We start from the raw sequence: 25,622 nt of genomic DNA, 5'->3' as shown, positions 1-25,622 counted from the left end.
GTAACATTTTTGACAGTGGGGGAGAGGGTGAGATAGAATGAGACTCTGTGTTTGGCTCTATGACCTGGGATTGAAGCTGTGGTTCTACAACTTCATGGTCAGCCCTATCAACCACTGAGGGTCTGTTAACAGAAGTAGGAAGAGAGTGAGAGAGAGGAATTACTACCTGTAATGGAAGAGTCTGGGTGGCTTGTACCACTGGAGGTTGAGGTTGCTGTTCATGGCCGGGTAGATTAAAAATAGGTAATGGAATATAATTGGCCATGAAAGCAGATACAAGTACTGGTACTTGCATAAATTTGAAGGTTGTGTCTTGGCGAGTGTAAATCTTTTTGCTAACTGGTGGGGGTTCAGTTACAGCAGAGTTAGCAAAAAGTGATTTGTGTTCAGGGGTGAGTAGATGATCTGCTATGAGCATAAGAAAACGAGCATAGTAACATGATACCCTACGATTTGTCGAATGATCACGTAAAGCAGAAGTTAGACGTCTCAGGAGAATGGGAAAAAGTAGTTTGCCAAAATTGATCCTTTGATTGAAAACAACCGCAAGACCAATATACTGCAGGGTGGAAGTAATGTTATGAAAATTAGATTTTGTGCAGTTGGCAAACACTTTGGAAAGTGTATCGAAGAATATATCCCATTCAGACACCAAATTTGATTTAGAAAGTTTGGTTAAATTGATCACCCCCTGATAGTGAATGGCATTGAAAAAATTTGTGATATCATTTTCAGAGGGTAAATTACAGAAATTGTCTAGTGGAAAATTTAAAGCACGATTGACGACTGTTTCATCAACTACATACTGTGTGTTTGCGATGGTGAATGAAAAAGATTTTGAATCATCGGCCACAGTAGAAGTTGTGCAAATCAGTCTAAGAAGATCGACGTTTAAAATCACATTTGATTTAATAGCAGAGCTAACAATCGAGTGATCATTTAAAAATCTAATCCACGGCTTAAATTTTTCAACATCACATTTTTCCGGATTAAAATAACCAACTTGATTATGTGCGACAATTTGGAAATTGAGAGCCATTTTTTTAAAGAAAAATAATAAGACACAAGCTTTTCAGAATTTTAAGAATAATATTAAGAAAATTCGAATTAATTAAATTAATTTAATAATTCGAATTAAATTAATTATAATCGAAAAATTTAGACCGAAATGTATCTCGTTAAAATTCTTAACACACAAGCACAATTTTGATACACCAAAAGACACAAGTAAGAAATTAAAATTAAAATGGAATTTGAAGGGGCAACTTGATTTCAATTTGATTTTTGCGTTTTTTATAATAATTTTTATTTTTTTAAGAAAATTTCAGCAGCACTTCTTTATGTATATACTTGTATGTATATATCACAAAGTGATGATTAAGTGTGCTGAGCAAAAACTCGAGCAAAGAAATGAATTGGATTGATGGTTTGGTTTTGTTCTTGTTCGAGGAGAGAGAAGAGAGTAAAAGAGAGTAAAAAACTGTTCAGATTTTTGAAAATGAACTGCTAAGTTGAATATGAATTAACACAACACAACAACAGCCTTATATAACAGCTGGTATGACAATCCGGGATTGTCATACCGATTGTCATACCAGGCAAAAAAAAAGAAATGAAACAAATAAAAATACACAACTGGTATGACAATCTGATAGTCATACCGATTGTCATACCAGTACAAAATAAAACAATATAATTCTGATATTAATTTTATTACTGGCATGACAATCAATAGTCCTACCGATTGTCTTGCCAGTTATAAAATTAATCTGATATTAAAATAAGCAATCAATTATTACTAAAATGACTTTCAGCAAGACAATTTCAATTGTCTTGCCGATTGTCTTTCTAGAATAAGATAAAATAGACATAACGAATTTATATTTTCATTTATACTGAAATGATTTTCAGCAAGACAATTTTAATTATCTTGCCGATAGTCTTTGCAGTATTAAAATAAAATGAATATGTACAGACATCTAATTAAGTACTGAACCTTCATTTCAAAACAGTAAAACTGAAATAAAAACTTTTAATTTTTACAGAAACAAAGATAATATATCAGAATTAATTATTTTTATTCCAAAAATAGATTTCTGTTGAATTTTAGCAAATAAAATTCATAGAAAAATATTTTTAGAGGAAATAAAATATTCTGAGATATTTTAAATTAACAAGTAGAGTAAATAACATAGATAAGATAATATATATTACATAGAAATAAGCAAGAAATATGATAAACTGATAAAATAAATTTGCAAATGAATTTTTCATTTATGAAAAATTTATTTGTAAATTCATTCAAGAACAGATTCCAGATATTAATTAAATTAATCACTAAAACTATTTAACATGCCCAATTTACCAACTAATCTGGTAAATGTGGATTCGTCAAGTGGTTTAGTGAAAATATCTGCTATTTGTTCTTCTGTTGGAACAAAAAATAGTTCAACAGTACCATTCATGACGTGCTCTCTAATAAAATGATACCTGATGTCAATGTGCTTTGTCCTCGAGTGCTGCACAGGGTTGTTGGTGATGGCTATTGCACTTGTATTGTCACATAAAATAGGAATCTTGTTCAATACAGAGCCATAGTCTCGTAGTTGATTCCTAATCCACAAGATCTGAGCACAGCAGCTTCCAGCAGCAATATATTCAGCCTCGGCCGTTGAGTTGGAAACTGTTTGCTGTTTCTTGCTGTACCATGAGACTAGCCTGCTTCCTAGGAATTGACAACTTCCTGAGGTGCTTTTCCTATCAACAACACTTCCTGCGTAATCTGAATCTGTATATCCAACAAGGTTAAAACCAGATTCTTTAGGGTACCAAATACCTAGATTTGGTGTTCCCTTAAGATATCTTAAGATTCGTTTAACAGCAACGAGATGAATATCTCTAGGATCCGCTTGGAACCTTGCACATAAACATGTAGCATACATAATATCTGGTCTACTTGCAGTAAGATAGAGTAACGAGCCAATCATACCTCTGTAGCTTGTGACATCTACCTTAATGGAGTTTTCACATGGTCCAAGCTTGACAGCTGTAGTTGATGGAGTTCTTGCTGATGCAGAATCCTCTAGATTGTACTTTTTGAGGAGTTCCTTGAGATACTTGGATTGACAAATAAATGTTCCATCTAACCTTTGATTTACTTGTAATCCAAGAAAGAACTTCAGCTCTCCCATCATGCTCATTTCAAACTTGCTGTGCATTAACTTAGCAAATCTCTTACAGAGATTATCATTAGTAGACCCAAATATTATATCATCCACATAGACTTGGACTAATATAGTATCATTCTTATGTTTCTTAGAAAAGAGAGTTTTGTCTATGACACCTCTAATAAAGCTATTTTCAATAAGAAATTCAGAGAGAGTGTCATACCATTTTCTTGGTGACTGTTTTAGCCCATAGATAGCCTTGAAAAGAAAGAAGACAAAATCCATATGATCTGGATCTTCAAAACCAGGAGGTTGCTCTACATATACCTCTTCATCCAACTTTCCATTCAGAAAGGCGCTCTTGACATCCATTTGATAAACTTTAAAGTTTGAAAATGCTGCGAATGCCAGAAATATCCTGATGGCCTCAAGTCTAGCCACTGGAGCATAGGTTTCATCATAATCAATACCTTCAGCTTGAGAATACCCTTTAGCTACCAGTCTTGCCTTGTTTCTTGTAACCACACCATCTTCATCTAGTTTATTCCTGAATACCCACCTTGTACCAACAGCTTTCTTGTGTACAGGCCTAGGTACCAGTTTCCAGACTTGTTGACTTTCAAACTGATTGAGTTCATCTTGCATAGCAATCACCCAATCTGGATCAGTTAGTGCTTCTTCAATTTTCTTAGGTTCCATCTCAGAAAGAAATCCTGAGTACAGACACTCATTTTGAGTAGCACGTCTAGTTCTGACTCCAACATCTGGATCACCAATAATCAACTCAAAAGGGTGAGCTTTATTCCAGACTGTCTGTCTTGGAAGATTTGATCTTGATGATTCGCCTTGAAACTCATTGTGATGTTGTGTCCTTCTAGATGATCCTTCAGCATCTCCCCCTGAGTTGTTGCCATGTTGACTTGAAGATTCTCCGTCAGTAGCAGTGGTATCTCCATTGTTTCCAGAGTTTCCATCACTATTACCTTGAGTAATATCAGGATTAACAGGTTCTTCAACAGCAACAACCTCAGGTTCTTGACCATGTTCTGACTCTGAATCTGACATATCATCAAACTTCAGTTTCTCAGAAGGATCTTCAGTTTGGATACTAGGGAGTTTAGTGTCATCAAAAGTAACATTGACACTTTCAGTTACTTTGTGTTGATCAATGATATACACTCTATATGATCTTCTTCCATATCCAACAAAAATACCCTCATATGCCTTTGCCTCGAACTTACCACGACGATCATCTCCATCCTTGAGCACGAAGCATCTGGCACCAAATACATGAAAGTATTTGATAGAAGGTTTCTGTTCATTCAAAATCTCATAAGGAGTTTTCATGAAGTCTTTGTTGATTAGAGTTCGATTCTGAGTATAACATGCAGTATTGACAGCTTCAGCCCAAAAGTACATTGGAAGACCTGATTCATTTAACATCGTTCTTGCAGCTTCAATCAATGTACGATTCTTCCTTTCTACCACTCCATTTTGCTGAGGGGTTCTAGGAGCTGAAAATTGTCTGGTAATCCCTTTGTCTGTACAGAATCCATTTAGAAGTGCATTCTTGAATTCTGTTCCATTATCTGACCTTATTGCTCTAACAGGGACGTTAGAATCTAACTCAATCATCTTGATATGATCAATCACAATTTGTGGTGTTTCATCCTTAGAGTGAAGAAATAAAACCCACGTATACTTGGAATAGTCATCAACTATCACAAGACAGTAACACTTCTTTGACATAGAAAGGATATTAACTGGTCCAAATAAATCCATGTGCAATAATTGCAGAACACCAGTTATGGAAGATGTGTCAGTGCCTTTGTGACTTGCTTTCTTTGACTTTCCTTTCTGGCAAGCCTCACATAGTCCTTCTGGAGAGAATTCCAGCTGAGGCAGACCTCTTACCAGTTCTCTTTTGACAAGAGAATTCATTGTCTTGAAATTGAGATGGGAAAGTCTCTTGTGCCATAGCCAACTCTCATTTGACGATGCTTTTGCATAGAAACAATTGACTTCAAGATTGCTTCCAGAGTTCATGTCAGCTACGAACAGATTTCCTTTCCGTATTCCCATTAAAGAGGGTTTTTCACTTTTCTTGTGCAGAATCTGACACTTCAGCTTGTCGAATAAAACATTGTAGCCGTTGTCACAGAACTGACTAATGCTAAGCAGATTGTGTTCAAGTCCTTGCACAAGATATACATTTTCAATGATAACATTTCCAGCTTGCAAACAGCCATATCCCTCCGTTAAACCTTTGCTGTTATCTCCAAAGGTAACCACTGGGCCAGCTTTCTCAACCACATTTGATAGCAGGGCTCTATCTCCGGTCATATGTCTTGACGATCCACTGTCAAGAATCCACACTACCGGTTGTACCTGTTTAATGCCCTGCAATACAAATGGATTAGAACTTCTTCGGAACCCAAGCTTGGCTGGGTCCGGCATACTTGTAAAATTGGCCTTTATCAGGCAAAACAACATTCTTAATTTCACTATTCTCAACATTCTCAATGACTGAACATTTGACCTTTAAAACAGCCTTATCAGATTTATGTTTAGGCTTAGGCACAAATGTCTCCTTTCTAACTTTAGGAGGACTAGCAGTCTTAGACCTATCATGCTTTCTATTATTCACATGCTGACGAGGAGTAGTCTTATCATTAGAAGCATGCTTACCATTAAAATAAGCAAACAACAGATTAAAAGCACAAGACATACAATCAGGAACACCACATGCTTTATGAGAAGGATTAACAATAGGCAACTTATGCATGGTAGACATGGCATTTGTGCTATCCAACTCATGTGTGTCTGAGTTAGTCTCAGTTGCTTTCACAACCTTGACTGGAACTTTTGACACACTTGACTTGGAGACAGTTTTCCCATTAGCATTATCTTCAGCACGAATTTCTTCTTGAATAATAAAAGAGGTCTCATCAAATGGTTCAGCAATTGATTCCTTATAGAGGGGTTCATCAACACCCTTAAGCACATGTGGTACTTCCCTGCCTTTAGCACATACATGAGGAGGGGAGTTTATGCCTAATTTTCCAATAGCAGCATTGTAATCATAACCTATTCCATGTGTTTGATTAACAGCTTGCTTATTGTAAAACTCTTTGGACTTCGAACAAGAATTAAAGTAAGCTTTAACCTTAGCCTCAAGACCAGTGATCTTGTCTTTGAGAATAGTTTCGAGTTGTCTATAACAGTCAACTCTATTCTCTAGAAAAGATACTTGGTCTTTAAGTTTATCTTGATTAATGTGCACAAGTCTTAATTCATTGACCTCTTTCTCAAGGTCTTTGATTTGTTGATTTAACAATTCATTATCACGACGAGCACAATCTAAGTTACCTCTTAGATGATAAACCATTTCAGCATCAGAAAGTTTTACCTCTTTTCTTGACGATGAGGTGCTTGCATCACTAGCCATGAGAGCAAGATTCCCAACTTCTTCATCTTCACTGTCAGTATCATCCCAACTTCTTCCCTTTGCCAGGTACGCCCTTTCAGATTTACTCTTCTGATTAGAATCATAAGAGTTCTTCCTTGCCTGTTTTGGCTTTCTGCATTCTGTGGCAAGGTGTCCCAACTCATTACAGTTGAAGCATCGGATGGTGCTTCGATCAACCATCCCTGTTTTATACCCACCACTGCTGGTGTTAGAGGATGAAGATCCACCTTTCTGGAATCTGTTGTAGTTGGACTTGTACTTGAACTTGGGATTCCTTTTGAATCTGACATTTGAGAATCTCTTGACAATCAGGGCCATTGACTCATCCTCCAATTGCTCCAGTTCTTCCAAGGAATAATAATCATCTCCTGATTGATTGGTAGTAGGAGAATCAAATTCTGCTACTATAACATTGTCTTCAACCTTGGAAGACTGTACCATTCTGTCTGACTGTTGAGATTGTTGTTGATATAGTGGTTGTTGTTGTTGTTGTTCATCAGCTACCAGAGCAGTAGACGTGCTGACCACCCTTCCTTTCCCGTAAACCTCCTTCTGCTGAATCTGCTCCAACTCATAAGTCTTTAACACACCATAGAGCCTTTCCAAAGAAATCTCACTCAGATCTCTTGCTTCTCTTATGGCAGTGATTCTATGTTCGAGATGAGTTGGCAGTGTCAAAAGGAACTTTTTGTTGACCTCCCTGATGGAATAGTATTTACCATTAATATTCAGGTTATTGATCAATGCATTGTACCTCTCAAACACTTCAGTGATTCCTTCTCCTGGATTGGATTTAAAGTATTCATACTCAGAGGTTAGGATTTCTAGTTTGTTCTCCCTAACTTCCTCTGTGCCTTCATTAATAATCTCAATAGTTTCCCAGATATGTTTGGAATCTTTACAAATCATCACATGTCTATTCATTAGGGGATTAAGGGAATCTACTAAGATTAATTGAAGGCTAGCATCCAGGGAAGATTCTTCTATTTCAGCAGGAGAGAAGTCCTCAGGATCCTTCACATAAGTTCTCGCTTTGGTGATCACCACATCATTCTCTATTACCTCTGGTTCAATAACCATAGGTATTTTTGGACCCTTCTTCAACACTTGCAAATATTTGGGATTAGCAACCTGTAAAAACAGTAGCATCTTCTTCTTCCACATCACATAATTTTCTTTATCGAAAAGTGGAATTTTAACGGTTCCAACTTTTTGAGTAGTCATTATGAATTTTTGAGTGAATAAAAATTCAAGAAGTGAAAGAAACACAAAAGTCTAGGATCTAGATTTGTACGTTAATCAGAAGGCTCTGATACCAATTGTTAGGTCCCAATTTGTTTGTAGAAGGGGGGTTGAATGCAAACAATACCGTTTCTTCGAATAAAATGCGGAATAAAATTGTGAAACAAACTTCAAGTTAAATAAAACTTTTATTAAACTTGAAAGGTGTTACAACTACGGTATCGATTACAAGGGTTTAATCTCAAATCAATTATTACAAATTTAGAATAAATTCGACATGAACTTTTTCTATTTTTGTAATTAAAAGATCAAATGCTAAAAGCGATTTGAGATTAAGTTCTAGGGATTTTAATCCGCTAGATTGATATACAAGAACAAGATAAGTAATTCTAGTGGTTTGGATTTAACATTAACAAGCTAGAATATTTGATCTTGAATAAGCAGATGGAAGATGAAATATTTTTCTTTTGTTCTCTGCTTTTTCTTGTTCTGTGTCTTGCTGCTCTGTATTTTATCAATGTTAAAATGAGATAGTGTCTTCTGCTTCTTTTAAACAATCACAGCCGAAGTTGTTGAGAACTGGTGTGACAATCCATTTGAGCTTGAATGACTTTCGGTGAGACAATCTAATAGAGCTAGGAAGACAATTAAAATGAACTAGCAAGACTTTCGGTATGACTATTGATTGTCATACCGATTGTCATATTAGTTCAAATGAAATTGTTTTTCTGAATACATAATTGAATTTAATCTAAGTAAAAATTCTATCAAAACAATTAACTGAATTAGTAAGACATTCGGTATGACTATCAATTGTCATACCGATTGTCATACTAGTACAATCAGTTGTCTTTTTAGAATTATCACAGATTTTAATCAATTAATATTCTGAAAATCCTCATTATTAATTCTAAATTAATTAATCAATTTAATTCAATTAATCAATAAATTAATCCTTGCAGAGTTAATTTATTTTCTTAATTAAATTATATGACTTAATTAATTAATAGAGAATTAATACTAACCCTGAGCAGCATCCATTCTTCAGACAATCTTCGAGACTTATGAATCAATTCCGTCACTTCAATGCTGACACTCGATGTACTGTCTGGTTCATGAGTGACTAACTTTCGTGACGTTTCTTCATGTCTTGACTTTGTTGTTCTGATTGAATCCTTGTAATAAATGATACCTTGACGAGATCTCTGTCACTTGATTAATTCCACGATCTTGATTTATATCACTGAGGCATGATCAACTTCTTGAACTTCTTCTAGTGAATCTTCAAGACTGCAGATGAACAATGTTTCTTTATTCTTTGACAGATGTTACTTTGTGAGATCTCTCTGATGCTTGATCCACTATTTACTTATTACATTCTTATTTGAGTTGAGTTAAATACTCGAATAAACGAGTAGGCTATGACATATGCCTTTCAACTGGGGGTCTTTCAATAGAAGTAGGAATAGTTTGAGTTTGAGGAATTATTACCTGCAGAGGAAGAGCATCTGATGTTTGAGCCTGGGTGGTTTGAACCACTGGAGGTTGAGCTTACTATTCATGACCGGGAAGATTGAAAATAGGTAAAGGAATGTAAGTGGCCATGAAAGCAGATACAAGTACTGGAACTTCCATGAATTTGAAGGTTGTGTCTTGGTGAGTGTAAATCTTTTTGCTTACTGGAGGGGGTTCAGTTACTGAAGAGTTAGCAAAAAGAGCTTTATGCTCAGGTGAGAGAAGATGTTCTGCTATGAGCATGAGAAAACGAGCGTAGTAGCATGAAACCCTACGATTTGTAGAATGATCACGTAAAGCAGTAGTGAGACGTCTCAGAAGAATGGGTAAAAGTAGTTTGCCAAAATTGATCCTTTGATTGAAAATAACCGCAAGACCAATATACTGCAGAGTGGAAGTGATGTTGTGAAAGTTGGATTTAGTGTAGTTGGCAAATACTTTAGAAAGTGTATCGAAGAAAATATCCCATTTAGAAACCAAATTGGATTTAGACAACTTGGTTAAGTTAATCACCCCCTGATAGTGAATAGCATGGAAAAAGTTTGAAATATCATTTTCAGAGGGCAAATTACAGAAATTGTCCAATGGAAAATTTAACGCACGATTGACGACTGTTTCATCAACTACATACTGTGTGTTTGCCACGGTGAATGAAAAAGATTTAAAATCATCGGCCACAGTAGAGGTTGTGCAAATCAGTCTGAGCAGATCAACATTTAAAATCACATTTGATTTAATAGCAGAGCTAACAATCAAATGGTCATTTAAAAATCTAATCCATGGCTTAAATTTTTCCACATCACATTTATCTAGATTAAAATAACCAACAAGATTATGCGAGAAAATTTGGAAATTGATAGCCATAAAAAAATATAATAAAACACACACTTTCAGAATTTTAAGAGTAATATTTAGAAAATTCGAATTAATTAAATTAATTTAATAATTCGAATTAAATTAATTATATCCGAAAAATTTAGAAAGTAATGTATCTCGTTAATGTTCTTAACTCACAATAAAAGATCTGAAAAACGCACAAGACACAAAACAAAAAAAAACTAAAAAAAAAACCAAAAACAAACAAACATTGATTTTGAGGGGAACAAAAACGAAGTGAAAATTTTAAAAAAATAAAAATGGGCAGCACTTCTGTATGTATATACGTGTATGTATATATCACATGAGTGAAGTTTTGTTTGCTGAGTAAAAACTCGAGCAAGAAGTATCAATGGAGGTTTGATTAAGATCGAATAGAGAGAGAGAGAGAAAAAACTGTTGGAATTTTGAAAGAGTGAACTGAATGAATTACAAAACAAACAAAAAAAACAATAAGTAGAACAACTGGTATGACAATCGAGGAAAGTCATACCGATTGTCTTCCCGATTGTCATACCAGGAAATTGAGAAACAAAAATACTAATAATATAACTGGTATGACAATCTGATAGTCATACCGATTGTCATACCAGTACTAAATAAAACAAATATTATCTGAAATAAATTTTATTACTGGCATGACAATCAATAGTCATACTGATTGTCTTGCCAGTTATAAAATTAAACTGAATATAAAAATAAACACTTATATGTAATGGAATGACTTTCAGCAAGACATTTTCAATTGTCTTGCCGATTGTCATTCTAGTATAAAATAAACTAAATATTTATATATATACTGAAATGACTTTCAGCAAGACAATTTAAATTGTCTTGCCGATTGTCATTACTTAAATTATCTTGCCGATTGTCATTGCAGAAGGTTTACAGATACTGAATAAAACAATTATAAACAGAATAAATTTGCAAAAACAAAAGCAATATTTTAGAAATAATTATATTTTATTCCAAAAATAGATTTCTGTTGAATTTTAACAAATAAAATTCATAGAAAAATATTTTTAGAGAAAATAAAATATTCTGAGATATTAAAATTAACAAGTAGAATAAATAAAATAAGATAAGATAATAAAACTTACATAGAAATAAGCAAGAAATTATGGAAAATATGATAAAATAAATTTGCAAATGAATTTTTCATTTATGAAAAATTCATTTGTAAATTCATTCAAGAACAGATTTCAGATATTCACAAGTTTAATCACTAAAGCTATTCAACATACCCAATTTACCAACTAATTTGGTAAATGTGGATTCATCAAGAGGTTTAGTGAAAATATCTGCTATTTGTTCTTCTGTTGGAACAAAAAATAGTTCAACAGTACCATTCATGACGTGCTCTCTAATAAAATGATACCTGATGTCAATGTGCTTGGTCCTTGTATGTTGCACAGGGTTGTTGGTGATGCCTATTACACTTGTATTGTCACATAGAATAGGTATTTTGTTCAATATAGAGCCATAGTCCCGTAGCTGATTCCTAATCCACAAGATCTAAGCACAGCAGCTTCCAGCAGCAATATATTCAGCCTCGACCGTTGAATTTGAAACTGTTTGTTGTTTCTTGCTGTACCATGAGACTAGTCTGCTACCTAGGAATTGACAACTCCCTGAGGTGCTTTTTCTATCAACAACACTTCCTGCGTAATCTGAATCTGTATATCCAACAAGGTTAAAACTAGATTCTTTAGGGTACCAAATACCTAGATTTGGTGTTCCCTTAAGATATCTCAAGATTTGATTAACAGCAACGAGATGAATATCTCTAGGATCCGCTTGGAACCTTGCACATAAGCATGTAACATACATAATATCTGGTCTACTTGCAGTAAGATAGAGTAACGAGCCAATCATACCTCTGTAGCTTGTGACATCTACCTTAATGGAGTTTTCACATGGTCCAAGCTTGATAGCTGTAGTTGACGGGGTCCTTGCTGATGCAGAATCATCTAGATTGTACTTTTTGAGGAGTTCCTTGAGATACTTGGATTGACAAATAAAAGTTCCATCTAACCTTTGATTTACTTGTAATCCAAGAAAGAACTTCAGCTCTCCCATCATGCTCATTTCAAATTTGTTGTGCATTAACTTAGCAAATCTCTTACAGAGATTATCATTAGTAGACCCAAATATTATATCATCCACATAGACTTGGACTAATATAGTATCATTCTTATGCTTTTTAGAAAAGAGAGTTTTGTCTATGACACCTCTAATAAAGCTATTTTCAATAAGAAATTCAGAGAGAGTGTCATACCATTTTCTCGGAGACTGTTTGAGTCCATAGATAGCCTTGAAAAGAAAGTAGACAAAATCCAAATGATCTGGATCTTCAAAACCAGGAGGTTGCTCTACATATACCTCTTCATCCAGCTTTCCATTCAGAAAGGCACTCTTGACATCCATTTGATAAACTTTAAAGTTAGAGAATGCTGCAAATGCCAGAAATATCCCGATGGCCTCTAGTCTAGCCACTGGAGCATAGGTTTCATTATAATCAATACCTTCAGCTTGAGAATACCCTTTAGCTACCAGTCTTGCTTTGTTTCTTGTAACCACACCATCTTCATCTATTTTATTCCTGAATACCCATGAGTACCAACAGTTTTCTTGTGTGAAGGTCTAGGTACCAGTTTCCAGACTTGTTGATGTTTAAACTGATTGAGTTCATCTTGCATAGCAATCACCCAATCTGGATCAGTCAGTGCTTCCCCAATCTTCTTAGGTTCCATCTCAGAAAGAAATCCTGAGAACATACACTCATTTTGAGTAGCACGTCTAGTTCTGACTCCAACATCTGGATCACCAATAATCAACTCAAAAGGATGAGCTTTATTCCAAACAGTCTATCTTGGAAGATTTGATCTTGATGATTCGCCTTGAAATTCATTGGGATGTTGTGTCCTACTAGTTGATCCTTTAGCATCTCCCCCTGAGTTGGTGTTATGTTGACTTGAAGATTCTCCGTCAGTAGCAGTGGTATCTCCATTGTTGCCAAAGTTTCCATCACCATTACCTTGAGTATCGTCATGATTAACAGGTTTTCACCAGCAACAACCTCAGGTTCTTGATCATGTTCTGATTCTGAATCTGACATATCATCAAACTTTAGTTTCTTATAAGGATCTTCAGTTTGGATACTAGGGAGTTTAGTGTCATCAAATGTAACATTGACATTTTCAGTTACTTTCTGTTGATCAATGATATACACACTGTATGATCTTCTTCCATATCCAACAAAAATACCCTCATATGCCTTTGCCTCGAATTTACCACGACGATCATCTCCATCCTTGAGCACGAAGCATCTGGCACCAAATACATGAAAGTATTTGATAGAAGGTTTCTATTCATTCAAAATCTCATAAGGAGTTTTCATGAAGTCTTTGTTGATTAGAGTTCAATTCTGAGTATAACATGCAGTATTGATAGCTTCAGCCTAAAAGTACATTGGAAGACCTGATTCACTTAACATGGTTCTTGCAGCTTCAATCAATGTACGATTTTTCCTTTCTACCACTCCATTTTGCGGAGGGGTTCTAGGAGCTGAAAATTGTCTGGTAATCCCTTTGTCTGTACAGAATCCATTGAGAAGTGAATTCTTGAATTATGTTCCATTATCTGACCTTATTGCTCTAACAGGGACATTAGAATCTAACTCGATCAACTTGATATGATCAATCACAACTTGTGGTGTTTCATCCTTAGAGTGAATGAATAAAACCCACGTATACTTGGAATAGTCATCAATTATCACTAGACAGTAACACTTCTTTGACATCGAAAGAACATTAACTGGTCCAAATAAATCCATGTGCAATAATTACAGAACACCAGTTATGGAGGATATGTCAGTGCCTTTGTGACTTGCTTTCTTTGACTTTCCTTTCTGGCAAGCCTCACATAGTCTTTCTGGGGAGAATTCCAGCTGAGGCAGACCTCTGACCAATTCTCTTTTGACAAGAGAATTCATTATTTTGAAATTGAGATGAGAAAGTCTCTTGTGCCATAGCCAACTATCATCTGATGATGCCTTTGCATAGAAACAATTGACTTCAGGAGTGCTTCCAGAGTTCATGTCAGCTACGAACAGATTTCCTTTCCGGATTCCCATCAAGGAGGGTTTTTCATTTTTCTTGTACAGAATCTGACACTTCAACTTATCGAATAAAACATTGTAGCCGTTGTCACAGAACTGACTTATGCTAAGCAGATTGTGTTCAAGTCCTTGCACAACATACACATTTTCAATGATAACATTTCCAGCTAGCAAACAGCCATATCCCTCAGTTAAACCTTTGTTGTTATCTCCAAAGGTAACCACTGGGCCAGCTTTCTCAACCACATTTGATAGCAGGGCTCTATCTCCGATCATATGTCTTGACGATCCGCTGTCAAGAATCCACACTACCGGTTGTACCTGTTTAATGCCCTGCAATATAAATGGATTAGACCTTCTTCGGAACCCAAGCTTGGTTGGGTCCAGCATACTTGTAAAATTGGCCTTTATCAGGCAAAACAACATTCTTAACTTTAATGTTCTCAACTTTCTCAATGACTGGACATTTGACCTTGTGAACAGCCTTGACAAATTTCTGTTTAGGCTTAGGCATAAATGTCTCATTTCTAGCTTTAGGAGGACTAGCAGTCTTAGACCTATCATGCTTTCTATTATTCACATGCTGACGGGGAGTAGTCTTATCATTAGAAATATGCTTACCATTAAAATAAGCATACGTTAAATTAAAAGCACAAGACATACAATCAGGAACACCACATGCTTTATGAGAGGGATTAACAATAGGCAACTTATGCATGGTAGACATGGCATTTGTGTTATCCAACTCATGTGTGTCTGAGTTAGTCTCAGTTGCTTTCACAACTTTGACTGGAACCTTTGACACACTTAACTTGGAAACAGCTTTCTCATTAGCAAGATCTTCACCACTGATTTCTTCTTGAATAATAAATGAGGTCTCATCAAATGGTTCAGTAATTGATTCTTTATATAGGGGTTCATCAACACCCTTATGCACATGTGGTACTTCCCTACCGTTAGTACAGACATGAGGAGGGGAGTTTATGCCTAATTTTCCAATAGCAACATTGTAATGAAAACTTATTCCATATGTTTGATTAATAGCTTGCTTATTGTAAAACTCTTTGGACTTCGAACAAGAATTAAAGTAAGCTTTAACCTTAGCCTCAAGACCGGTGATCTTGTCTTTGAGAATAGTTTCGAGTTGTCTATAACAGTCAACTATATTCTCTAGAAAAGATACTTGTTCTTTTAATTTATCTTGATTAATGTGCACAAGTCTTAATTCATTGACCTCTTTCTCAAGGTCTTTGATTTGTTGATTTAACATTTCATTATCACGACGAGCACAATCTAAGGAACCTCCTAGATGATAAACTAATTCAGCATCAGTAAATTTTACCTTTTTTCTTGATGATGAGGTGTTTGCATCACTAGTCATGAGAGCAAGATTCCCAACTTCTTCATCTTCACTGTCAGTATCATCCCAGCTTCTTCCCTTTGCCAGGTAAGCTCTTTCAGATTTACTCTTCTGATTAGAATCATAAGAGTTCTTCCTAACTTGTTTTGGCTTCCTGTATTCTGTGGCAAAGTGTCCCAATTCATTGCAGTTGAAGCATCGAATGGTGCTTCGATCAACCATCCCTGTTTTGTACCCACCACTGCTGGTGTTAGAGGATGAAGATCCACCTTTCTGGAATCTGTTGTAGTTGGACTTGTACTTGAACTTGGGATTCCTCTTGAATCTGACATTGGAGAATCTCTTGACAATCAAGGCCATTGACTCATCTTCCAATTGCTCCAGTTCTTCCAAGGAATAAAAATCATCTCCTGATTGATTTGTAGTAGGAGGATCAAATTCTGCTACTATCACATTTTCTTCAACCTTGGAAGACTGTACCATTCTTTCTGACTGTTGAGATTGTTGTTGATATTGTGGTTGTTGTTGTTGTTGTTGTTCTTCACCTACTAGAGCAGTAGACGTGCTGACCACTCTTCCTTTCCCGTAGACTTCTTTCTGCTGAATCTGCTCCAACTCATAAGTCTTTAACACAACATAGAGCCTTTCCAAAGAAATCTCACTCAGATCTCTTGCTTCTCTTATGGCAGTGATTCTATGTTCGAGATGAGTTGGCAGTGTTAAAAGGAACTTTTTGTTGACCTCTCTGATGGAATAGTATTTACCATTAATATTCAGGTTGTTGATCAATGCATTGTACCTCTCAAACACTTCAGTGATTCCTTCTCCTGGATTGGATTTAAAGTATTCATACTCACAGTTTAGGATTTCTAACTTGTTCTCCCTAACTTCCTCTGTGCCTTCATTAATCACCTCAATAGTTTCCCAGATGTGTTTGGAATTTTTATAGTTCATCACATGTCTATTCATCAAGGGATCAGGGGAATCTACTAAAATTAATTGAAGGTTAGCATCCAGGGAGGCTTCTTCTTTTTCAGCAGGAGAAAAATCCTCAGGATCTTTCACATAATTTCTAGCTTTGGTAATCACCACATCATTTTCTATTACCTCTGGTTCAATAACCATCGGAATTTTTGGACCCTTCTTTAACACTTCCAGATATTTGGAATTTGCAACTTGTAAAAACAATAGCATCTTCTTCTTGCACATAACATAATTTTCTTTATCGAATAGTGGAATTTTAACGGTTCCAACTTTTTGTGTAGTCATTATGAATTTTTGAGTAAATAAAAATTCAAGGAGTGAAAGAATCACAAAAGTCTAGGATCTTGATTTGTTCGTTAATCAGAAGGCTCTGATACCAATTGTTAGGTCTCAATATGTTTGTAGAAGGGGGGTTGAATACAAACAATACCGTTTAATCGAATAAAATGCGGAATAAAAAAGTGAAACAAAATTCAAGTTAAATAAAACTATTATTAAACTTGAAAGGTATTACAACAATGGTATCGTTTACAAGGGATTAATCTCAAATAAATTATTCCAAATCTAGAATAAATTCGACATGAACTTTTTCTATTTTTGTAATAAAAAGGATCAAATGCTAAATGCAATTTGAGATTAAGTTCTAGGGATTTTGATCCTCTAGATAGTTACACAAGAACAAGAAAAGGATTTCTAGTGGATTAGATTTAACAATAAATACTATAAATAAATGATCTGTGAATTTGCAATAAGTTCACTGTTGTTTTTCTCTTTTCCGTGTTCTTCTGTATTTGATATTCAATGCTCTGTTTTTTGTTGAAAAACAGCTGTTCTACTTTATATTGAATCCTGTGATTTTAATTGGCAAGACAATCCTTTTAGCTCAGCATGACAATCCTTTTAACTGGTAAGACTTTCGGTAGGACTATCAATTGAACTGATAGGACTTTCGGCAAGACAATCTAAATGCACTAGCATGACTTTCGGTATGACTATTGATTGTCATACCGATTGTCTGGCTAATGCAAAAGATAGTCTTGCTGGATTAAAACAGATTTTAATCAAATAATAATTCTGAATTAATTAATCAATTAATTCAATTAATCAATAAATTAATCTTTGCAGATTTAATTTATTCTCTTAATTAAATTATATGACTTAATTAATTAATAGAGAATTAATACTAATCTTGAGCAGCAACCATTCTTCTGAAAATCTTCTGAAAATCACTGTCAATTATGAATCAATTCCACCACTTCAATGTTGACACTCGATGTACTGTCTGGTTCATGAGTGACTAACTTCCGTGACGTTTCTTCATGCCTTGACCTTGATACTCTTGATTTTCTTCAGACTAAATCTTTGTAATTAATTGATACCCTGACGAGATCTCTATCACTTGATTAAATCCACAATCTTGATTTATATCACTGAGGCTTGATCAATTTCTTGAGCTTCTTCCAGTGAATTAAGTCCTCAAGTCTGTAGACGAACAATGTTACTTAATCCTTTGACATATGTTACTATGAGAGATCTCTCTGACGATAGAACCATTATTTACTTGTTACATCCTTATTTGAGTGGAGTTAAATCCTCGAATAAACAAATAGGCTATGACATATGCCTTTCAAAAATTAATTCTATATTACTTGCGATCACGTATACTTGCGTGAATATTAGTGCGTGTTCTAGCCCTAATAAGTTTTTGGTGTCGTTTCTGGGGACTTCGGTGTTAATTTTTAGTTTATGTGTTTGTCATCATTGGTCGTTAAAGTTCAGTGACTCGGACATTGTTACTTACTAATTTCCTTGTCGTGTTTCAGGTACTCTAGCGAGCGTGTATGGATACGCGTTCTCGGTCTTGTAAGAGAACACCGGATCAAGCTGAGGAAGAAGTTGTAGTAACTAAGGAAGTTTTTGAGGAAGTTCTTGTCGAGGAGAAAGTTGAAGAAGAAGCACTTATTGCAATGGGAGAACCAGAAGCGAATCCAAAGGCTTTGATGGATTACTTTTAACCGAAGATTAATGATATTTAGTCTTGCATTGTCTGACCAGCCATCTTGGCTAACACCTTTGAGATCAAGTGGAGCACGATTCAGATGATACATAATTCAGTTCAGTTTGGGGGTTCTCCGACAGAAGACCCCAACATGCACATCAGAGATTTCATCGAGATCTGCGACACTTTCAAGTTCAATGGAGTTTCTGAATATGCTATTAAGTTGAGGCTTTTCCCATTCTCTCTGTGGAATAAAGTGAAGTGCTGGTTACATTCTCTACCACCAGGGTCTATCACCAAATGGGAGGATCTTGCTCAAAAGTTCTTAACTAAATTCTTTCCTATGGCGAAGACTGTTGCAATCAGAAACGCACTTACTCAATTCGCTCAGCAGTCTGGAGAATCTTTATATGAAGCTTGGGATCGCTACAAAGAGATGCTTAAAAATGTGTCCTCTCCATGAGATTCCTAAGTAGATGATCATTAACTGCTTCTATAATGTTTAGGAGGAGCACTGTGGGCTAAAAGCTATGATGAAGCTTATGAATTGATTGAACTGATGGCTGCTAATGAATACTGGAATCCTACTCAGACACTATCTCAGGGAATGGTAGCAGGAATTCTGGAGGTAGATATAGTTACCGCTATAGTTGCTCAGCTTAAGGCTTTGACGATGAAGATGGATTCTTTGGCTAATTATGGAGTTAATCAGATCACTACTGTTTGTGAGCTTTGTGCTAGTGCCCATGAGACAGAGCAGTGTTCTATTTCTAGTGAATCAGCTCAGCTCGTGAGCAACTTTCAGAGGTCGCAACAACCTGTGCCAGCCACTTATCATCCCAATAACCGAAATCATCCTAACTTTAGCTGGAGCAACACTCAGAATGCGGTTCAACAGCCTTATCAGCAATATCCCGCAAAGCAGTACAACCCCCTGGTTTTCAGCAACCGCAATATGCACCAAGACAACAACTCCAGCTGCAACAGTCTAATGAAAAATCTGAATTGGAGGAGTTGAGGCTCATGTGCAAGAGCCAAGCGGTTTCTATCAAGACCTTGGAAAATCAAATTGGACAGATTGCAAATGCCTTGCTAAATCGTCAACCTGGTACACTCCCTAGTGAAACTGAAGTGCTAGGAAAGAGGGATGCTGTAATACCCCCAAATCCGGGGTCGGGGATCCGGGTTGTCACGAGTTCCATTTCCCTTAATAACACCCAATCTTAATACACAATCAACTACTCTGAACTGTGACCCCACAATAAACACACACACCACAAGTTATAGTCTCAGAGATGAATATCCAAAAATAATCACAAGTCATTTTATTCCACAATTATATGTCAATACACCTTAAAAAGGTTTCTGAATAAATTTACATTTCTTTGCCATTATTACAATTCATAAATATACATAATCTGGTACGTCAAAAGTTGAAAGCCTAGCCTATTGGTAATTTCTACCTCAGCTACAGTGGCCTCAACGCTTCCCGAAAGCTGCGGAATGTTTCCTATCCGCTTGCGAATTGGGAGCTTGGTCCTGTTCATCTTGTCTATCTGATGTTGTGTGATGAAAGAAGAAAGCAAGGGTGAGCAGCAAGCCCACCAAAATAATATGTATAATGATTAACAATATATGAGCCTTCTCATAGTACTCATGAAAATCTTGGTCAAAAGAAATGAACCAAGTTTGATATCTTAACGCGATGAAGTCGCAAAATATTCAGTATATATATATATACATATATACTTTTCAAAATATTGGAAGTCCTCTTCCATGCATAATACACACAGAGTTCCAGTGTATAACTGTATAAAAATATCGTTGCAAGGTGATCTCATATATCTAACCTTGTCTCAACGTTTTTCTGAAAATCTTTGTCATGCATAAGATAATCATTTACTAGATATAAGTTTAAAAGATGAAGTTACAAGATACTCCAATATACTTATATCTTTTCCAAATACTACTTGAACTACCACCGTTCAAGTTATAATTAGTTTCAAAAGGGTCATCCCATAGATGAGACTACGAGACAAGATTTGAATAGATTCAATCTTTGAATATCTTTATAAATAATGAAGTTACGAGATACTTCATTAAGTCCCGATATATATATATATATATATTCATATATATCTCCCATACATTTCCTGAAAACCTCTGTCATGTAAAGTATGAACAGAGTTTGAAACATCCAATGAATTTTGGAAAGGAAAAGAATTTTGGCATAAACCCGATATCTTGCTGATCAGGCAAAGATACCAATAATAACCTTTTCTACTAGTAGATGGATGAATCCCCCACCGGTCATCACCCTGGCCACATAAGGACCTTGTGCTGGACCGCCACCCGGCCTCTTACGCGTTGATGGACTGCCACCCAGCCACTTACACTTTGATAGACCGTACCCCGGCCTGTCGCTTATGCCGACTCAATTAGATGGACTTACTTCCCGAACGTTGGGTAAGTAATCAATTCATTTATCAAAACAGCAACCTTGTTGCGAATATAAAATACACCACAGAGCCGGATCCCATAGATTATTGAGCGAGTATTCAAGTCCCCTTCAAAAAGGAAGATCTTAATTTGAAAACGAGTTTTGGGATCCCCTCTAACCTTTGAAAATCATTTTAAAGACTTGAAAATACTTTAAAGAGTGTTTGGAATAATGCTGATTTAATAAAGTAAATCAGTCTCAATAAAAAGAAATATCTGAATATTATTATTTAAATAATATTCCCATAAAGAATAATCTTTATAAAATAATTGAAGTAGAAGTTTTAAAACTTATACTTGAAATGGATATTAAATAACCAAAGATATACTTATATGAAAGTACTATCTATATTTGAATAATCGAAAATAAGTTTGATTATTGACACCTTATTCTTTAAAAAAATAAAGAATATATCTCAGCAAATAATCCGAGTCATAGATCCTCAAATGAATATTCAAATAATATTCAATAAATAAAATAAGCTGAGTCATAAGCCCTCGAATGAATATTCGAAATAATATTCAATAATAAAATAAAGGAGTCATAAGTCCTCGGATGAATATTCGAAATAATATTCAATAATAAAATAAAGTTATCGAATAAACCTTATTTGATTAATAGTTTTGAAAACTATAACCATATATATATATAAATATATATATAAAATCTACTCGGGATCCTCGACTCCCGGTTTTAGAAAATGTTTTCATCTTTAGGTCCCTATACTAAGGGTATATGCAAATTACTGCTATTCTCTAACATAGGTATTATCAACTGAACCAAAAGATATATATGGCAAGAATACGAAACAGGCATGCATATATATACCATAACAGCATGCTTCAATATATCGCAACATTTGCTAATTAACTAACATGCATCTATCGCAAGATAATGCATATATATATATACATCACAACAACAATATAACGGATAGAAAACTTGCCTGAGCGACTGGGGGTTACGAATGGCTCGGGACGAGTCTGATAACCTATAAACAACAAGTAAGTTGGAATTAAACCAAAGTCACTTGTAAATCTATACTTTAACTAACTTAGACTCTAACGCTTGTTTTGCGCTTACTGATTCTCTTAAGTCACTCGAGTACCCTCGGCTCCACCATTTTTAATAATTTAACCTTTACGAGTTTTAAGGCGATTCCTTTGCGAGTGTCTTACTAACTGCCTAGCACACTTACCATAAATGTTTCATGCATTAATTAACCCTTTTTGGTCTTTAACCTATGTTTCAAAGTAAGGCGAGGGGAAAAGTTTCGTTCGCGAAACGCCGTTACTTGAAACGGTCGTTTCTCCTAAACCGTGCATCGGAATCGAACGAACTACATATCAAAACGAAGCTCGTAACATGAGCTATCTAAACATGGCAGTGGTAATATTCTAGCAGGGGGTTCTCGGGTCCTAATGCTATGCACAAAAACAGTCCAAAGAAAATCGGACATTACGACGGCTATGTTTACGCGATTTCCCAATTTTAAACCATTCAAAACCCTCCCAATTCAACTTCAAATCCAACATACAACAAACATCCATCCTTATCACATCATAACAACCCCAACCAATTCAATTTTAACATTCATACTTATGCCTAAGCTTACCTTAACCATACTTAAGTTCTTTTAAACAAAACAACAACATTTACCATTCCATTTCAATACCAATTCAATCCCAAACTCTAGATCACCAATATCAAGCTACAATATCATCCTACTAATCAAAATCATCTTATAATACATAAGAATCTAGGTTTTGGAGATGGTATACCTTCCTTGAAGTGGTGGGAGAAGCTAGGAAGCCTTAAGAAGCTTTGAGAAGTCTTAGGAATGCTTGGATCTTCAAGGAAAACAAGAAAAACTTCAAGTTAAAAACTTGAAAACACTATTCATAGTCTTCTTATTTGATTAAATGAAGAAGATGGAGAAGGAATTGATGGCTTAAACTCATGATATAGCCCTAACTAAGCATGAAGATGATTAGGGAATTAACTCACCAATTTAGGAAGCTTGGATCTTTGATTTTGAATTTCTTGCTCTTTTGAATAGTAAAAAGCCGAGAGCTCTTCAAGAACAAGCCTTGGTTCTTTTTGATTTTGATGAAAATGATTTTGCTTGGCTTGGTTGGCTTGTTTTTTTGTTTGATTTAGTTAATTACCTTGTTGCCCTTGAATTTGTGTGGTTAAAAAGCCACCACACCTCCTTCCTTCCCATGTCATGCTTGTGTCATCCTCATGATGTCATCCTCCCCTCCTTGTCCTCTTTCTATTGGTTGGATGACATCATCCCCACTAATCCCTTTGATTAACTTCCTAATTGTTTGCCTAATGACCGCTGATCTGTTATACGGTTCGCTTAACTTTCGTTTTCGTTTATCATTTGAAGGATCATACCCGGGATCTTATTACTTAGGTTCCCTTAACCTTTCTCAATACATTATATTCCTTTTTATGATCCTCTATTATAATCCTTTAATTTAAATTCTTTTTATCCTGTTACCTTATACTCAATCCTTTCCGTATCTAGTGGATTTCCGGGAAAAATCCAAGTGTTCGGAAATTGGATTCTGACGATCTTTACATACACTTATATACCACATAGAGTACTAATAATATCCCAGAAGATCAATAACAGAACCCCTACATAGTGTGGCATGAAAAGTTTTCTCATTCAGCAAAAACACTATTCATAAGGGTTTCAAAAATTTCCCAAAAATTGGGGTTATTACAGTCTCCCCTCCTTAAAGGGATTCCGTCCCGGAATCAGATAGAAATGAATAGGGATACTTTCTTAGTATTGCACTTTCTAACTCTCAAGTAAATTTTTCCACATTGTGGTCCTACCACCAAACTCCGCCTAGTTTGATAACCCTTCTCCTAAGTACTTGTTCCTTTTTCAATCTATAACCCTTCCTGGTTGCTCCATATAGGTTACGTCTGGTTGCATGTCTATGCGCTCCTATGCCCCTATTTATCTGGCATCCGAATTACACTTCCTTAACATTGATACGTGAAACACGCTATGAACTTGCAACATGTTCGGGGTTAGGGCTAACTCATATGCTAACTTCCCAATACGTCTTAGTATATCCCAGGGTCCAACAATTCGTGGACTTAGCTTTCCTTTCTTTCCGAACCTCATCAATCCTTTTTCCAAGGGATACCCATAACATTACTAGGTCCCCTATTTCCCATTCCTTGTCCTTTCGTGTTAAATCAACATACTTCGTGTTCCCATCTTGGGCTACTACCAGCCATCCTCTGATTAGATTTATCATATCCTTGGTCCTTTGGACTACTGCGGGTCCGAGCATCTTGCGCTCTACAACTTCATCCTAACATAAGGGAGATCGACATTGTCTTCCCTCAAGGATCTCATAAGGCGATACCTTAATACTGACATATGATCTATTGTCGTAAGAAAACTCAACCCGTGTTAAGTGATCATTCCAATTTCTTTCAAGTCTATTACACAGACTCTCATCATAGCTTCTAATCATTAGAACTTTTGCTTCTCAATACCCATTCTTTTCCAGTTCGTAGTCGCTACTACCTTCCGTTCCTAATATTATACTAGTTATACTTTTGCTCGCTAGCGTTCTATAACTTTTTAATAACCACGTCAACCTTAGTATCACGAATGTGTTTCCATTTCGCATACTACCACCACTTTATTACTCCTTTTTCAGTTGTTTCTATTTTCCAAAATTTGATCAATCAAATAGAAGTAAAGGAATTTGTTGAGAGATCACCATGATCATGAACACTTGTTACATTGCATAGTTAGTACAGAAGGTGGCCAACCTTTAGTACTTGACAAGCAATTAAACAATAGTTGGTATCCTACTCGGCTTCTATCACACAGATAGATAGTCATTCGGCAATACCTCCCCTTCTGGAAGGGTTGTTCTTCTCAGCTTATACAAAATAAAAAGAAGAGAAAAGAACGAATTGAAGAGAATTGTATATATGAAAAAAAATATACTGCCACAAAATATCTGGCTTGGAACCTACCTCTGAACTATAGAGGTTTGTCATAGAAGAACAAAACATATATGTATTTATATCAACATCAAGTATTATAGCATCGCATTTCACGTGCCTAAATATTTTCGCTATCCCGTCCATCATTCTATGGACCCACACTCTTCCTCGAGCTTATACACAATCACCTTTGAAACTCCCTCGACATCGAAAATCGAATCTGGGATCTCATCCTATACATCATCGTTACTAGAATTCTATGCTTGCACCGCAACCTTCCTCGTATAATAATACGACTCTCTATTGATAAGAAAGAATAATTATTCACTAGGTAGATACTCTACTTAATTAGTCTATCAATGATAACTTATACACTACCACGACCCGATTAGTGGTA

At 35.7% G+C, this 25,622-nt stretch overlaps 1 non-coding gene across 1 annotated transcript; it reads right to left on the bottom strand.

Annotated features, from left to right (window-relative positions):
• Nucleotides 1–19,090: 19,090 nt before the first annotated feature.
• On the bottom strand, nt 19,091–19,198 carry LOC141694926 (small nucleolar RNA R71). The gene has a single exon (XR_012564205.1). It is a non-coding gene; the product is annotated as a small nucleolar RNA R71 (small nucleolar RNA).
• Between the last annotated feature and the right edge of the window lie 6,424 nt (nt 19,199–25,622).

Source organism: Apium graveolens, chromosome 10 (assembly GCF_009905375.1).
Source record: "Apium graveolens cultivar Ventura chromosome 10, ASM990537v1, whole genome shotgun sequence".
In the NCBI taxonomy this organism is placed as follows: domain Eukaryota; kingdom Viridiplantae; phylum Streptophyta; class Magnoliopsida; order Apiales; family Apiaceae; genus Apium; species Apium graveolens.
The sequence above is the reverse complement of the archived record's forward strand: the minus strand, read 5'-3'. Positions and strand labels throughout refer to the sequence as shown.